The sequence below is a fragment of the Polyodon spathula genome, chromosome 2 (assembly GCF_017654505.1).
Source record: "Polyodon spathula isolate WHYD16114869_AA chromosome 2, ASM1765450v1, whole genome shotgun sequence".
Lineage (NCBI taxonomy): Eukaryota > Metazoa > Chordata > Actinopteri > Acipenseriformes > Polyodontidae > Polyodon > Polyodon spathula.
In genome coordinates this window covers 52,702,496-52,717,258 of record NC_054535.1, presented here as the reverse complement: position 1 = coordinate 52,717,258, position 14,763 = coordinate 52,702,496, and positions in this window count along the sequence as shown.

Below are 14,763 nucleotides of genomic sequence, written 5' to 3'. Positions count from 1 at the left end.
AAAATATTGTGTTATACTGTTAAAATGATGGAATGATATTCTTTGTCACAAAAGCTCTTCATAGTTGCTACCTTTGCAGGCAGTCTCTCAAGGAGTCCCAGGTTAAGTCCAATACTCCAGTATTCCACTACTGTCAATCACAAGCACTGCATATTTTGTACTGAAATACCCAGAGATGTATTGCCAACAATGACCAAAAGATCCAGTCCAAGGGTTCTGATTTGGATAATCTTCCAAGATATCAATTTTGCTCAAGAGCACATTGAACTTTTCTTGAGGTCTGAGGTCTGGTGTAGGCCTCAGCTTAGACACAGTTGATGTTATCCTCTGATCTGCAGCCAACAGTGTTGGGCACACCAGAGGACCTGCCTTAGTTTCTCATTATTTTTGTTTCCACTAAAGATAACCCCTTCCTAAGAAAATACCGTGCATCTTGCCGTGTGTGTGTGTGTGGCTGTAATCCAAGAACTAGACGTGTGTCTAGGTTAGATCCCAGTTTTACTGGTAAAGTGGTCTTACAGTTTAATAGATTATAACCATCACTACAAATAATAATTGTAATTTTCCATAGTCACGGTAACCAAGACGCAGTATTCTGAATGAGACTTTCTGCCCTTCACTTTCTGCATCTCACAAACTAAGTGGGTGTGACAGGGGACTGCCCCGTCTATATGAGTGTGTTTGGAACTGGCAGGGAGGGGGTTAAATTCCTCCCTGCCAGGAAAAAATGTGAGAATGTGGCTGGAGCTCTAATTGAATGATCAGTAATTATTGATTAATTGGGCTCTAGCCACAGGGGATAAAAGCCAGGGGAGAGGGCCTGGCTGGGAGGTGTTTTTTTTTTTTTTTGTTTGGGAGTTTGCTTTGTGTTGGAGTTTTTATGTTTAGAAGAAAGGAGTGTCTTGTTTTAAAAGGCTTGGATCCTGACTGTTGATTTTTTTAAGTTCACTTTGATTATTTGTGTTTGAATCTCTTTCTGTTGGCCCTTGTGCCTGTTTATTTGATTATTTTGTTTAATAAAGAATTTTATTTTTTTTGCCTTTACATTGTCTCTGAGCCTCAGCCCTCTGTCATCCTGTCACACTTGGTGTTAAATGTGGGATAGCGCACCTAGAGGCTCAGAGTAGTATTTTTGGGGAATTTTTGAATTTTTTTTTTTTTGATTTTTGGAGGTTCTTTCTGTTCATTGGAGAGCGGAATGGGGAAAAGGCAGAGGCAGAGGAGGAAGCAGCAGCCACCACCACCAACCCAAGCCCTGTGGGAGGACCCAGCAAGCTTGTTCTCATGGCGCACCTGGTGTTGGAAGGAAGACCACTGGTAGAGGTCCTGTCCAGATAGGCCACTAGCTGACTGATGTGGGCGCTGTGAGCTGGATGGCCACAGCTGGGCAGGATGCCCCCACAGCCCGGACCAGGAGCTGCTACCAACCCCGTCCCCAGCAGCCACCCCACCAACACCGCCTTCACCACTATCACGGGAGATCTGGGAGTGGTTGGTGCACCCCAGAGCGGACCTCTTCCACGACCTTCCCATCGCCATCAACACGCTGTGGCATCGAGATGGAGAGGTGGGAGGAGTGGGAGAGAGAGCATTACCCGGTGTCCCTCCAGGAAATATTCGTCATGGTCCTGGCATACGTGGCAATAGCCATGGGGGAGATCACCCACCTTAAAGAAATGGGGGTGGAGCCGCTGCCGTCGCCCAGAGGGGGAGCCGCCACTCCCAGAGCAAATGCATTTACAGTATAATCGTAAATCTCAAAACTACTCGCTTCTAAATCTTTTGTAGTCATCTTTGTATTACTTTAGTAAAAATACATGTTAATTTGAATTCATATGTTTTTTTTTTTCTGACTTTTATGTGAACAAAAAGACACATTTGCCCGTTTTCCCATTGGAAATAGTGATATCTTGAAATATCACTGTCCTGCTCACAAAAGCAAAGTTTGTGGGAAATAATAGCCATTTTCTATACTTTTGAGGCATAAGCAATTAGGAAATAACACTTACTACCCAGGAACAAAAATTGTGTTACATAGTGTTATTATTGAACTCAGTATAAACGTACACAATACTATAACACAATATGGCAACTTAAGCTAATTAGCCACAAATTATACATCCAGGCGTGTACTGAAATTAGCTAGTGGCTTAAAAAAAAAGTTAATATGGAGAGTGAGATATTTAAAAAAAACAAATGTTTAATTAGTCTTATCAATTATTTATCAATGTGTCCAAGTTTTGAGCTTTGAATATCTGGTCACCCTAACTATCACACATTTAAGCTAAGTGATATACAAGGATTGTGGGAAGCCTTTGACCTCCAGCTCAAGATCACAGAATACCTGGCCAATCCTTACCATTCCTGTGATAGAAGTAGAACTGATTGATTTAAACTTCGAGTGTGTCCACTTACAGAGTGGTGTTATCATGCGACATGTCCACTTACAGAGTGGTATTATGATGTGGCATGTCCATTTACAGAGGGGTGTTATCATGTGACATGTCCACTAGAGGGGTGTTATCATGTGACATGTCCACTAGAGTGGTGTTATCATATGACATGATAAATGGTTTTCACCGTAATCAAAGTAAAAATAAAATTTAGAACACAAAACCAATCCACAGCCATACAATTAAGGACTTGTGGGATATGGTTAAACACGTGCACATTCCTCAAAGACTCTTACTACTTACAATCCAAAGATTCATCCATGTTGGTGGTACAACATTTGGATCATAACACATTGGTTTGTGCTGAGGCAGTGGTTTGATTTCATAGTTTTACCAAATGATTTCCATTAGCAATATGCACCTTAATTCTAGGATTTTAACATCCCTAAACAGTGGTATAAAATTACTTTGGGTGAGTGTGCTGGATGAAGCCACTGGAAAGAGCCCTCTGCACAGTGGTCAATTCAGCCAAATACCAAAATAAACTGACGTTGTGTGATAAGCCAAACAGTCCTTGTGTTACCACAGCTTGACACAAGACGGAAGTAGGCTTCTGTTATTTGGCGAAACTCGCTGACAAAAGAAAATGTTTTTGTTTCTCTTCTGCCAGTATTCACTGGGACAGTGGGAGTTATGCTTAGGTTTTCATACTGCAGGAGCTGTTAATCTTAAATCTAACAGTAGAACCAGCATGTTTTGATATACCCACCATTGCTAAAACTGCCAAGTTATGAAAAAAATAACAATTTAAAATAAAAATACATTATATATTATTTGCCACCTACAATTTTTACCCTATTCATGTTTCTATCATTCATAACAATTAGATTTTTTGCATGCTTTCTACTGTATTACTAATACAGTACTACAGTTATAGTGTCCAAGATTTTACATATAGATGGGTATATGTAGGATCACTTGAATATTAATATTGCTATTCAGACATTGAATATACAAAATCCTATTTTAGCAATTCTAAAGCCATCCTTTTAAATCATATTACATTTAAAGGTTCCTAATGGATAGAAAAAATGCATATGCCTGTGCATTCAAATAGCATACTCACGAATCAGCCTTCACGTTTTAAGCTCAAGTTTATTACAAAGTCCTCTGCATATTCAGAACCTTTTAAATCTGTACACAAATATGCAAGTTCACGGATTGTATGTATTCTTTCAATATCCAGTGTTGGCAGGAATCAATCTTCAAATTGCTATAAAGTAATTGTTGCTAATAAAATGTATGTTATGATGCACATATATTCATTATATAGGTCTCAAATGTGCATTTTTGAAAGAAACATGTTATAGAAAACATGTACCATATAACAGGAGATTTTGGCTGTTACTAAATTTGGCGGATTTGCTTGGTAGATTTTGACGGTTTTTGAATTGATGTTTTTCACTTAGTATATTCACAAAGAAAAATTTCAAAAACATTCAAATACATGTTTACTTAATGATTCAAATACATGTTTACTTAATAAATCTGTCTTCCAAAACAGTATCTCGTTATAGCATCTACAATGTCACTGCAGCGTCTTGGATAAGAAAAAGCAGGCCTTCTAAAAATGACTTACAGCATTATCGTTATTTAGTCCTTAATTTTAAGATACCAGTAATTGGAAAGGATTAGTGGCTGCAGTACACTTGAACGATAGGCATTTGCTAACTCTCAGTTTTAAAACGTAGTTCTTGTTTACTAATATAACACAGTGGAATATTTACAATATAATTTAGTAATTGTAGGGCAGTATTGCCACGTGTGAAAACTTTAACAATAAAGCCGAAACAAAAACGCTTTACATTTTAAACTGGTTAATAGACTAGCAAGCACTGGCAAAATCAATTCTACGGTGCAGAAGTAATTTATTTTAGCATATTGTTTAGGGACGTTCTGATACCTGCACAGTGGGTGTCTTAATAGTAATATCTACAACGAATCGACAATAACAATCCAAAGCAAATTTGCATTTGTCACAGACTTTCTAACAAATCTGGAATAAACTATTTTGGCTGGTACAGTACTTAATTAACCCCTTGTAAAAAAAAAACAAACAAACAAACAAACAAAACTGCTTAACATAAAAAGAACAGTCGTACAGATACCACTGTAGCAGGTGCAGTTTACACTTTCTCGGAGTTCCTGATCGCATCATAAATCCATTGATGTAAATGTTCGGTCTGTTTTTAATTTTTTCAGGCAAATTGGCTTCATCACTCTCTGCTATTCTCATATTCACTTTGACATCCAACACATTCCAGCGCTTCTTTAACCTGTGCTGCATACCAGTCTGTTAGAGGCTGGTATCACTCCCTGTATGCAATCCTCTGATTGGTGGAAGAATTATTGGCGTGCCAATCAAAACCACCAATAAAGCCAAAATAAATTCCCTGCCAAAATTTCCTGTTATACGGTTTTGTCATTTCAAAACATGGTATCTGGTACTGCGCTTGATTGAACACACCTCTGTTTGGAAGCCATGCTGTTTGTTCTGGGTCATTTCACCTGGTGAGTGAAATTGTCCCCACACCCTCACTGGCTTCTTTCCTGTCAATAACCATTCAGCTGCTTCCCCCTATTTACTGACATGCTTTCAGCCAGTAACATGCTTTCACCCTGAAGACACTGTTGAAGCCAAATGACCCAGGGAGTACAAGTGCAAACAGATAGCCCAAGAAAAAGGCATAGAAACTGAGAGTTGCCTTTAAATTTAAACTTAAAATACATTTATGCTATACCGTGTTTGAATAGCATTTGAAACATGTTTGAAACATCATTTTGAATTCAGGGACCTTACTGACAACTTTCACAAAATTCTTCCTTAAATGTCACTGAATTATGTAGCAATGCCTCTGTTTCTACCTGTTGCATGAAGAGTATATGAAAGTCACAAGCATGTAAAATAATTCTGATTTACCTAATCAGTAAATGACCACGTATCATACAACAGTGACTTCTTTAAATAACTGAAAAGTCAGGGAATGAAATTCTATATGCAACTGCAAACAAAAAGTTTAACACTGGACTGTGGGGATGGTTCTAAAACTGGCAGCCAGTTAATTCCAGATTGTGACAGCTATAGATGAGAAAGACATATTTATTTGTTCAGTACATGAGTGTTGAGTCAGTGTGTGTTGAATCTAGCTGGGATCCTGTAGTGGTTTACATGATCTGCTTAGACCTCATTGGATGTTTATTTATAGTTGGTTCAAGTTCTTAATTTCTCTGTCACATAGAATAGAACAAAGGTCAATGCTGAGACAGCATGATTTCTACCCTCTTCAAACAACTTTTGAGGATCAGAAGGTTAAATAAACAATTTCCTCAGCTGCGTCTACATCTGGCACCCAACTGGCACAGTACTAAGATAAACACATCAGCCTATCTTCAAGTGACTTGCTCTTAGGGCAAGGGGTTGACCACTTGACCACTCCCCATGATTATTTGCACAAGTCAACACCAGTCTATCAGTTTAATATAAACCTGTAATGACAATGGAGTGAATTTAGACTCAACGTTTTATGCAACACATTTAGGGAATTGCATTTTATCCAAAAGATCTTTTATGGCAGTATGTTGTGGTCTACTGCAGTTGTGTCATTTTAGCAAGTAATTTTAACTGGCCCTGATAACTTTTGTTTACTGAGTTACTGGTAATGAAAAAGAAAATTACTCCTAGTATTTTAAAATAAAGCTGTAAATTAAAACATAAAAATATATACTAGTATTTTTTAAATGTTTTCAAGCTTCCTCCTGTGGTTTCTGTTATATATCGGTGAGACTAGTTAAAGTGGTACTGACCAAGGCTTTAAAACATTGTCTATATTAGCATAACAACATTCTTGCAGGCTGCTTATAATATCAATATAGATAATTTCGTTTTATTAATAATTGGCTTCATCACTTCATCAGAAAGTAAAAATAAAGTCTAGAAAAACAAATGTTATTATGCTAATGAGGTAAAGAAAGATATTTTAAAGTCTAAGATAGTACCCCTTTTACTGTGCTCCATGAAAAAGCTCAGTGATTCAGTACTAAGAAAAAAACACAAAATGACATTGTTCCTTTTGGTGGGTCAGGGTAATGTGTTCCGCAAGAAGCAGTGATGAAGCCAAGTAATGTGAAAAAACAACAGATTATTTATTTATTTATTTATTGTTTAAATTTTGCAAAATAATTCAAACTAACAATGAACAGGAACAGAAAATATAACAAAAACAAAAATAAATTCAAACAAAATCCGAATTCACAGGATACTCAGCTATCCTTATTGTTAGCCTGCTTTTAATTGCTATTAACAATGTGGGTACACTGCTACCCTTGCTCATTCTGTCTCTCTCTCACATATGCGCTACCTCCCCATTTTTATAATCTTAAATCATTTAGCCCCTCCTCCCTGGATGCTTCTAAAAAGAAAAGATGGGGTAACAAACCCACTCACCTGGTAACTTTCTCACCTCTGAGTTACTCACTACCACAAATGCTTTTAACTTTTGCATAGTTATATTCAACTTATTTTTGCCATATTAAGTATTTATAGGGCTAAGTAGTTTCAATCCCAGCTCTATTTGTGCTACCCCCATTGACCAAAACTAAGTGCATTCATTAGTCACTGATGGTAGTGCGTGTGACTTCAAAATGCGGGCACCCATACCCAGCCAAAACAAAAATCACCAACAAACTGCTAGAGAAAAGGTAACCATTTTCTATTTTACTTTTAGTTTTGTTATTTTAGAACTGGTACCACTGTTGCTACAATAGACTAACGAGTTATATCACAAAATATGTGCACCTACTCTGTAAAATAAACACCAATGTCTACCTATATCTGTGATTAATTTTCTCTTTTCTTTTATTTGTTTTGCTTTTTAATTTAAAAACACTGGCAAATATATTTTAACATCATCAGCTTTCATTTGAACAGGAAAGTCATGCGCATATTTCAAATGTCAGGGCTCAGGATTAGTGACGGAGAATGAGTTTCTCTGCATCACATTTCCCTCCGCTATCGTAGACGTGAGAAAGGAAGTCCCCTGTTTTATTCTGACTGCCAGCCTGATACTGAATGGTAAAACAGCGAAGAACCAACAAGTGATCCTCGCATTCGCGTCCCGCATTTTCCTCAACTACTGCAATGCATGGTGATCAGTCTCCAGGCTGAACTCTCTTCCCAGCAGGTAGTATTGGAAGGAGTCTAACGCCCACTTAATGGCTAAACATTCCTTTTCCACTGTTGAGTATCTGGTCTCACTAGGAAACAGTTTCTGGGTGATGTACGCCACCGGCTGCAACTGTGTGCCAAGACCCACTCTGGGTGCATCAGTTTGCACCACAAATGTCTCTTTCAAGTCAGGACTACAAAGGACCAGTTCCTGGCACATAGCTTCCTTTAAAACTTTAAAAGCTTCTTCACAGTAATCTGTCCAGCATACTTTATTGAGCCGAGATTTCCTTGTTAAGTCACTTAATGGGGCTGCCTTAGTTGCAAATGCCGGTATGAATCGTTGGTACCACCCCATCAAACCGAGAAAGGATCTTACTTGTTTCTTGGTAATTGGTCTAGGACAAGTCCATATGGCCTCCACCTTATCCTTTTGAGGTTGAATTTTCCCATAACCCAGGATATATCCTAGATACTTTGTCTTGTATTTGGCCAGTGAACACTTTTTTGGATTGATAGTGAGGCCTGCAGCTTTAATCTTCCCCAGCACAATTTAAGTGCTGAAAATGCTTTTCCCAGGACTCACTATCGATGACTATGTCATCCAAATATGCAAAACCTTCAGTCCACTGTAGCACTCGGTCCATTAACCTTTGGAATGTCACTGATGCTCCATGGAGTCCAAATGGCATCACGGTGAACTGGTAAAGACCACAATGTGTCCTGAACGCTGTGTATTCTTGATATTTATCCATCACATGAACCTGTCAGTATCCTTTACATAAGTCGAGAGTAGTAATGTATCGTGCATCTCCCACTCATTCTATTAAGTTATCCAGCTGAGGGGGTCAAATTTGGACCTGCCGTTAATACCCCGAAAGGCAATACAAAAGTGGCTACTACCATCCTTCTTTAGTACTAAAACCACTGGGCTACACCATTCACTACAGGAGGTCTCGATGACACCCATCGCTAGCATCACCTTGGTCTCCTCCCGTAGCACTGGCAGGAGTCTTTCAGGAATTCGATATAGCCTTTGCCGCACTGGATTGCCGTATTTGAGTTGGATGCAGTGCTTCATGATAGCATTACGGCCAGGTTTTTCTTGAAATAATCCTTGTGGCAAGACATTTCTCAGCTCCTGTTGCCTTTGACTAGGAAGATGGCTCAAGTCCAGACTTCCAGTGGTATTGTCACAGGGAAAGGGGTCTCCTCATCCTCATCTATAGCTTGCACATATAGCTGCTGTCTGGTGCTCTCTTTCCATTGACTCCATTCTTTAAGCAGACTAACATAGAATATCTGTTTAGGCTTCTGTAATAAAAAAAAGTGTGTTTTAGAAAGTTCTAGAAATGCGTTCGAGTTCATCTTTGCCCTTGCCCTATAATAACCCCATATCTTTTATAACTTGTTTTTGTCACGTTTATATAACTTGTTTTGGTTAGAATGTTCTAGGGAAAGGAATAGTTTATTCAGAGGGCCGAGCCTCGAGGGAGTGATCTGGCCAATTACTCTCTCGCATGCAAAAGCCTAACTTGGTAAGTTATAAAGGACGGGGTTCTCCTCTGCTCTGATGAGAGTCAGCCGCGAGGATTAGCGCGCAGTCCTGCTCGGTAATTTCTTGGAGACAGCTGCTTTCTCTTACCAGGGTCGAAGGGCTCTCCCGATCCGCTTGGAAGGGTAAGAATTAGTTCAGTTGCGTCTCATGGATTGTATTGCTCTGTGATTAATATAATCTTTGTATGTAACCTTGTTGGGTTGTGTCCCATTAGGGATATCGTTATTCGCAGTATAGCATCTGTGTATGTAACTGCGTGTGTGTGTGTGTGTGAAATAATAAAGGACCTTTTAAAATTACTCTGTGAAGTAATTGCCTTATTTACTTCCACATCAATTTCCTTTTAAATTTAAAGTAATTAAATTTCACACAACAGCTTCCTCCAATCAGGCATGGCGGTTTCATAGGTGAGGGGTCCCATTTTCACGACATTGTAAGGTCCCTGACACTTTGCAAGCAGTTTGTTTTCTGTCGTTGTTAACAGCAGCAACACTTTCTGTTCTGGCTGAAAAGTCAGAGCCCGGGCAGCTCTGTCATACCATGCTTTTTGTGCCTGTTGGGCCTTTGCCAAGATCTCATGAACCAACACGGACATCTTCTTATTCCTTATTAGTTCATTCCACATTCTAAGGACATATGCAACCACATTTAAGTTCTCCTATCAGTTAGTTTCCCAGAAACAAATCAGTGTTTCTGAGCCTTTTCATTGAATAAGGCTAGGTACTAAGAAAAAAAAAACTGTATCCCTACATGCAGATTTGCATGATACACGTCAACAAAGTGACGCACAGGAAACGTGTCTACCAGCACATATTTTGAAGTTTTCATTGAGTCACACAACTCCAACCACAATAGAACAGGTGCCTGATCTACGGCCCTTTTTAAGGTAATTGTCTCTGAAATTATAATTCAAAACACATTTAGATTTAATATCTAAAATAAGAACTTGAATAGTATTTCATTTTTTTTCTTCAGATGCTTGAAAAGGACAAGAGGTCTGTGCTGTTGTCGGTATGCACACACCTTTATTTATTCATTTGTTTTTTATTTATTTGTTTGCTTGGTAAAAGTGGTTGCCACATTAATTGCATTTTTACATTTACTGCTTTATGACCATATCAGACACTCCATGATACCTCTGCTTTATCACCATGTCGTTCGTTTTTCTATAGACTATTTTTTATTTATTTATTCCGCTGCTGCTGACTTCTATAACTTTTGTAAATAAATATTTTCTCCATGATACCAAATTATTGAAAGTCCGGTAATATACAGTACATATATTTATATGTCAAAAATGAAATGTGTCCTCATTTGAATTTTTTAATATTTAAGTAATTTTGTAATCCTGTTTTTTGTTTTTGTTATGATGTTGTAATTTGTATTTTTTGTATTGTTCCTGTAAAGTGTTTTGGCATGGAAGGTGCTATATAAAAATATATTGGTAGATTGATTGTTGAATTGTTTTATGTGTGTGTGGGTGTGGAATCTTCAGGTTGGAAAGATGGCTGGAAGAAGCTACAAGAAACTAATGGAATCTCTGAAGACCACCAGAAATCCCTTTGCTCTCACTATATCAACACCCTTTTCCTTGAGGACCACGAGGGGATCGATCCTCTAGAGGAGGACCAGCTGGATGAGGAGCTGATGATGGAAGATGATAGAGATGAAGAAGCCGTTCCAGATGAGCCCCAGCCCAGCACTTCCACTGTCAAGTAAGTGCACTGTTTACAGTAGTCAATGTTTGATATATGTTTTTGCATATTCAAATAGCCTTGTATGTATTCCTAATTGATTTTTATGTATTCCTAATTATTTGTCTTTCTTTCTTTATAGTATGGCTACCACAGATGCAGACTGTGCACACTCCTCGCCCACCAAACACTGCAGTACACATAGTCGCAACGCACTGGATCGCTGGTCACCGGGCAGGTCTGCACCTGGTCACTATACACCCACTCGCTACACACTTGCCCACACTACTGCCTCCACACCTGATGCTTCTGTGGAAGCAGCTCCAGTCCACTTTGTCGATGGAGAGGGACTCAGAGCCAGGTTTCTTCACATATGAAGACGCAGACCACGAGGCATCAAGACCAGTTCCTTTCAGACCTAGTCTTCCTGTAGGAGTTGACATCCCTATGGTTACCCGTGCTCTTCGATCCACCACAGCTAAGTTTACCCACAAAATAGATTTTTTCCTCCTCTTTTTCACACATTGCTGATATCTGCACATCTACAAATGTGCCATGGATGGCATTTAGTTGTAGAAAAAACCTAGCTATGGTAATATTCAAAGCGGTTGCAACGAAGTTACCCTAGAGGAGTTAATGCGGTTTATTGGCCGCATAATTTACATGGGCATTGTACGGTTACCTGACATTCACTGGTATTGGAGCACGGCTTCTTTACATCACGACTTATGGGCTGGGGCATTCATGACACGCGATCGATTTAGGACGATAATTGCTGTGCAACATATCGTCAATCCCGCTACTGAAAATAACACTGATCAGTTATGCAAACTGTGCTACCTCCTCAATCACCTAAAAGCCACATGTTTTAATCTTTATCAGCCAAATAATAATAATAATAATAATAATAATAATAATAATAATAATAATAATAATAATAATAATAATAATAATAAACCACTTCACTGACATAGCGATCACCAGTAGTTTCCTTCTCTTCCAAGAGTTGGCTTTGAAAGATGTAGAAAATATTCTCATCTTCATTTTAGAGAAAATCTTTGCTGGCAGCTAGCGGGAATAGATATATATGATGACGTACCGCTATATGAGCCAACAGCCAAATTAAGTCAGTATCGCTCATTGTTCCAAATGTTACATGATCCTTGCTACCTAGAGAAGCATAAGAACTGCTGGTTTTGTTACCAAACGACTAAAATAGAACATAAGACATTTGTTGCATTTTCACTGTCAAATGCAACGGAAAATCAATATGTATAATTCGCGAACGGTCTTGCTTCTAAATTTGGCACTGTTCGGATGCTGATAAACATCACAGTGCTAACACATCATCAAAAAAAAAAAACAGCAGGAGATGGATTGTGATGAAAAGAAATAGACAGCCAAGATAAGTTAGTTGGGCTTGTTTATGAAACACAGTAGGTATCCACCACAGTGTTTTAATTCATGTTTTTAATCTTGTTTTTTATTTTCTTTGCAGATATGGTAAGATGCTATATAAAATAGTTGCTATAAATGTTTAGTTATACTGTTAATTTGTCCCACAGTTCATTTTTGATAGGTAATAAATGGTCTAATTTAAAAACTACTTCATTTTCCCTTGTTTTTTTTTTCATACATTACCATGATAAAAGGTTTTACATTTTATTTGGCAATGTACTTTGTGATATTTTACTATCGCTGACAGTTCTGAAAATTGGGATGTCATGGGGAATTTTGGCACACAGACCATGGCTCAGACAAAATCTTGTAGCTCCTCAATAGTAGAAGATATTTGAAATCCTCATAACATTTTGCATCTGTCATATACTGATAATTTTTTAACTTGGGGAAAGGGGTCAGAATTGGTTGTTTTAAAAAATATGATTTATTATTATTATACATTTTAAAAAATAAATTCTGGGTGTTGCTGTCTGTCACTAAAATCACTTTATATCTGATTTTCATAAACGTCTCCAAATAATCAAAATAAAGACACATAAGAAAACATCTGACTACCGTTGCTGCACCTGGACTGTTTCAGGAGCGGTTGCTAATTGGTGACTCACAGTCAGGTTAGGAACTGTGACAGTAACCATATGTCACCAGCAGGATCTCTAAGCAGACTGCAAAAAGGTGGTAGAAGTACATACATCAAAGCTTAATTCACATACAGGTGAACCCATTTTATTTCACCTTGCTTAATATCATACCACATTTATTATCACAAAAACCACTTGCCATGCACCATAGGTTCTTTGAGAAATTACCTCTCATTACACTATGTAACACAATTTTTGTTCCTGGGTAGTAAGTGTTATTTCCTAATTGTTTATGCCTCAAAAGTACAGAAAATGGCTATTATTCCCCACAAACTTTGCTTTTGTGACCAGGACAGTGATATTTGAAATTTCCCTATTTCCAATGAGAAAACGGGCGAATTTGTGTCTTTACGTTCAGAAAAAAACAACATATGAATCCAAATTAACATGTATTTATACTAAAGTAATACAAAAATGACTACAAAAGATTTAGAAGTGAGTAGTTTTTCGAGATTTACGATTATACTGTAAATCACTTTCACGAATCAGCCCCCAAATGTAGTCTCCCACCATGTTCTCGTTATACTGTCCTTGGTAGCGACGTTCAAAGTCCAGTATATCCTGGTGGAAGTGCTCGCCTCGCTCCTTCGAGTACGCTCCCATGTTCTCCTTGAATTTATCAAGATGAGCATCAAGGATATGGACTTGGAGGGACATCCTACAGCCCATTGTGCTGTAGTTCTTCACTAGAGTCTCAACCTGTAGTTCTTCACTAGAGTCTCAACCACTGTGACAAAGCTGTTCCAAGCATCTTTCTCCTTACTAGTGAGCTTCTTGGGGAATTTATTGCACTCCAGGATCTTCTTTATCCGTGGTCCGACAAAGACACCAGCTTTGACCTTTGCCTCAGACAGCTTAGGGAAGAAGTCTTGAAGGTACTTGAAGGCTGACGACTCCTTATCTAGAGCTCTGACAAATTGTTTCATAAGGCCCAATTTGATGTGATGTGGTGGCATCGGCACCTTCCAGGGGTCCACCAGTGGCTCCCACTTGACGTTGTTCCTCCCCACAGAGAACTCGGTCCGCTGTGGCCAGTCCCGCCTGTGGTAATGCGCCTTGGTGTCCCTGCTGTTCCAAAGGCAAAGATAGCAGGGAAACTTGGTAAAACCGCCTTGGAGACCCATCAGGAATGCCACCATTTTGAAGTCTCCTATGACCTCCCAGCCGTACTTCATACTTCAAGGCGTCCAGCAAGGTCTTGATGCTGTTGTAATCCTCTTTGAGGTGCACCGAGTGAGCCAGGGGAAGAGACAGGTACTTGTTACCATTATGGAGCAGCACGGCTTTGAGGCTCCTGGATGAGCTGTCAATGAAGAGGTGCCACTCATTCTGGTTACAGGCGATTCCAATTGCCTCAAACAGACTGGTCACATTGTGGCAGAAACAGAGCCCATCTTCACGGGTGAAGAAGCTGGAAAAAGATTGATGACGCTTCCTCTGATCTGCGACTTGCACACTTTCATCCAACAAGTTCCACTGCTTGAGCCTAGACGTCAAAAGCTCGACATTGGACTTGGTGAGACCAAGATCTCTAATCAAGTCGTTGAGGTCTTTTTGGTTGGGGTAGTATGGGTTTCTCTCCTCAGCTCCACCTCTGAAATTGTCATCTGGATCTACAACGTCTTCCTCGCTCTCTGACTTGCTGCTCTCTTCTAAAGACGGCTGCTCTCTCTCCGGAGGAGTGGGTACGAGGAGCTCATGGCAGTGTGGCACCGGGGCGATGGATGAAGGAAGGTTCGGATACATGATAGCAGGTGCATTCTTGCCAGTCCGACGTTTGGAAGGGTCCACCATT